Genomic DNA, 4,106 nt, shown 5'->3' on the forward strand with positions numbered 1-4,106 from the left:
CAAAAGGTAAGTTAATATGTAATTTTTTAAAAAGTTTAAGAAATTTACCGAATTGTGCATCCATACGTCTTTCTTTAACTTTGCTCGGTATGGGATTGGCGGTTTATATTCCCTAAACACTAGTTTTTCATTGTTTTCAAGTTTTTCCTCCTCATCTTCTTTTCTGTCAGCTTCTGGTGGCAGCTTCTTTTCAAATTCAGCTAATACTTTCCCACTTCTTAATGTAACTGCTTTCACATGCTCTTTTGGATTGGGTTTGGTATTACTAGGTAAACTCCCTAGTGGTCTTTCTAAAATCATCTTAGCCAGCTATCCTATTTGATCTTGAGCCCTTGAATTGATGCTTGCTGATTTTTAAGTGTGGTTTCAGTGTTCTGAAAATGAGTCTCCACTACGGAAATAAATTTTGTCATCATTTATTGCTGGTACGGTTGTTGTTGGAAGCTTGAAGGGGGTGGTGGTCTTTGATTTCCTTGGCCTCCCCATGAGAAATTTGGGTGGTTCCTCCAACGTACATTGTAAGTGTTACTATAAGGATTATTTTGAGGCTGAGGATTATTACCCATATAATTCATTTGCTCGTTCTCCATGTTAAGGCCATAGGATGGATATTCTAAATTGCTCATTCCACCTCCGCTTGTATTGCACTGCATTACTGGGTGAACCTATGTAGAACCATGTAAACCATCAATTTTTCTATTCAAAAGTTCTACCTGATTGAAAGCATAGTAATCGAGTCGACGTTAAAAACGTCGACTGCTTTCGTCAGTTTTGTCCTCATAACTCGCTACTGATAATTATTCAGTGACATCTCTTCTATGAACTTATAAGCCTCTTCAGGTGCCTTAATATTGATAGCTCCACCAGTGGACGCGTCAACCATTTGTCTAGTCGAGGGATTCAAACCGTTGTAGAAAGTTTGAACTTGTAGCCAAAAGATCCATAGTGAGGGCACTTTCTCAATAGATCTTTGTATCTTTCCCATGCATCATAAAGTGTTTCTAAATCAAACTGTATAAAAGAAGAGATATCATTCCTTAATTTAGCTATTTTAGCTAGCAAAAAATATTTAAGCAAAAATTTTTCGGTCATTTGTTCCCAAGTGGTGATTGACCCTCGCGGTAACTAGTTCAACCACTGTTTAGCCTTATTCCTCAATGAGAATGGAAACAACCGAAGGTGAATGGCATCATCAGAATTGCCATTGATCTTAGAGGTGTTGAGCATTCCAAAAAATTTACTAAATGAGTGTTTGGATACTCGTCCTGCAAACCATCAAACTGAACAAACTGTTGTATCATTTGAATCGTGTTAGGTTTCAGTTCAAAATTATTTGCAGCAACAGCAGCTCTAACTATACTCGATTTAGTTCTTGTTAAAGTAGGTTTAGAATAATCATACATAGTACGAGGAGTAGGATTCTGATTTACTAGATTTACAGCAACCACAGGAGGTAATGGATTATTCTGATTATCAGCCATCTCCTTGGTTGTGGTATAAATGTCGGCCTCTCACTCTTCCTTTATGTATTGTAGGCTTCGTCTTATTTCTCTTCGGTTTCTACAAGCTGTGCTTTTGATTTCGCTATCAAAAAGTAAAGGTCCTGATGGGTTTCTTCTAGTAATAAACTATAAAAAAAACCTGCCAGAAGTAAAGAAAAGAAAATTTAGTAAATAAAAACAAAATCAAATTGCAATAAAAATAAAAATGGCTAAAGTAATAAAAATTAAGTGTTCCTAATATCTTAGTCCCCGACAACGGTGCCAAAAACTTGATGGTTGCTAAACTAACTAAAAGTTTGACTAAGGCAAGTGCACCTATCGAACAATAGTATAGTTATGGTAAGACCGGAAATATCGTATCCATGAGGACTAAAAGTACTAGTAATTACTATTTTTTTATTATCTATCCTAACAATTAAGAGAATTTTTAATCTAAAACTAATTAACTAATTAACTAAGATTATGATAAAGATTAAAGTTGGAAAATACTTTTGGAAAATCGATGGAGAAGACAATACCCAAGGAAGAATTCACCTAGACATCACTTATTACCTCTGAATTATACGATTTATTCATTTGACTTAATCCGTAGGAATCCCTGATTTATGTTAATATCTCTCTCGAGACTAAAAACAACTGACTCTAGGTTGATTAATCGAAACTCTTTCTAATTAAAACCCCTATAGTCGTGTTAACTCGATCTATGGATTCCTTTATTAGATTTTACTCTAATCCGGCAGATTTATGTCGTCCTATCTCTAGGATTGCATACTCTTAGATAGGGATTTTTGCTTCACTGAATAAGCACATCAAAAACCTGAATTAATATCCTGGAATATTAAAGCATGGGTTAAATCTCACAATTAAGAAGAAGAATAAGTATTTATCATATAATTCAAAGAGTAATAAGATTTGTCTTAGGTTTCAGATCCCTTAGGTATTTAGGGAGTTTAGTTCATAATAATGGAAAACATCTCAAAAATTGGAAAACAACAAAACATAAATAAACCCAAAGAACTTCTAGGAAATTGGATGGAAATCTTCAGTTTTGATGTAGATCCTCTTTCTGAGCTGATCCCGATGGCTGTTCTTGAGTATTTTCTGCCTTCTATTCTCTGTGCCCCTTAATCCTCTGCTAGGGTCTTTAAATAGACTTTGGAATGCCCAAATCAGCCCAAAATTAACCTTTTCTGAGTAGAATTAGACTTGGGCTCGATAGGGACATGACCGTGTGCCACGCCCGTGTGAAGATGCTCAGGTCGTGTGCAATTCTGACTTAGTTTAGGGTCGACACGGCCATGACACACTGGCCTGTGGTCTACCCGTGTGTCACACACGAGCGTGTAGATCACCCGTGTGGAAGTGCCTAGGCCATGTAAAACACTGAATTAGGCCCAATTTGTCCATTTTTGGCCCATTTCCCGCACTTTTTCCTTTCCTAAGCTCTCTTGAGTATATAACATGAAATTAAAGGATTAGGAGCATCAAATTCACTAAAACCAAGGAAAAATCATTCATAAATATGCCAAGCATGGGGTAAAAATATGTATATATTATGGTTTATCACAAAGCCTCGTGTAACTTCTTCCAAAATCGAGACGTGAAGCGAGGATCTCTATCAGATATTATGGAAACCGGTACCCCATACAGTTTCACTATTTCAAACACATACAGTTTAGCCAGCTTCGGCAATGATTAATCGATACAAACTAGTATGAAATGGTTACATTTGGTCAATCAATCCACGATGACCCATACTGAATCCTTTTTAGAAGGCGTTAGGGGTAGCCCACTAACAAAGTCCATAGTTACTGTCTCCCACTTCCAAAGTGGAATCTTAACTGGCTGAAGCAACCTTGAAGGCAACTGATGTTCAGCCTTAACCAACTGGCAAGTCAGGCATTTACCCACGAAGTCGGTAACCTCATGCTTGAGACCTGGCCACCAATACAACTCACAAAGGTCTCGATAAAACTTGTTTCCACCGGGATGCATAGCATAAAGGCTACGATGCACCTTTTGCAATATAGACTGCCTCAAATCAGTATCCTTCAGTACACAAACTCTTCCACGGAAACATAGCACCCCTTTGCTATTCAATCTAAAATCTGATGTGCTATCATTCTTAATCTGTCGGAATCGAAGACCCAGTGACTCATCCTTCAGCTTTTTACCCTTGATCTCTCAATCCATGTCAATTTAACCTGAAGTTCAGCCAACAGACTGCTATCATCAAATAAGCTGAGACAAGCAAACATCGCCTTCAGATCAGTCATTGCCCTACGGCTCAGTGCGTCAGCCACTACATTGGCCTTTCCAGGATGGTATTTGATCATATAGTCATAGTCTTTAAGTAGCTCAATCCATCTATGCTGCATAAGATTTAACTCCTTTTGAGTGAGGAGATACTTGAGGCTTGTGATCCGTGTAAATGATACACTTCTCACCGTACAAGTAAATGCCTCTAAATTTTTAGTGAGAATACCACAGCGACCAATTCCAAGTCATGCATAGGATAATTCGCCTCATGAGTCTTAAGCTGACGAGATGCATATGCCACCACCTTGTAACACCCCGAACCCGTGACCGTCGTCGGTGTCGGAC

The 4,106-nt window shown here is 37.9% G+C and overlaps 1 non-coding gene across 1 annotated transcript; it reads left to right on the top strand.

Annotated features, from left to right (window-relative positions):
* The first annotated feature begins 937 nt into the window (after window positions 1-937).
* On the top strand, window positions 938-1,044 carry LOC128287626 (small nucleolar RNA R71). Its single transcript, XR_008278325.1, has one exon. It is a non-coding gene; the product is annotated as a small nucleolar RNA R71 (small nucleolar RNA).
* Window positions 1,045-4,106: the final 3,062 nt, after the last annotated feature.

The sequence above is a fragment of the Gossypium arboreum genome, chromosome 13 (assembly GCF_025698485.1).
Source record: "Gossypium arboreum isolate Shixiya-1 chromosome 13, ASM2569848v2, whole genome shotgun sequence".
Lineage (NCBI taxonomy): Eukaryota > Viridiplantae > Streptophyta > Magnoliopsida > Malvales > Malvaceae > Gossypium > Gossypium arboreum.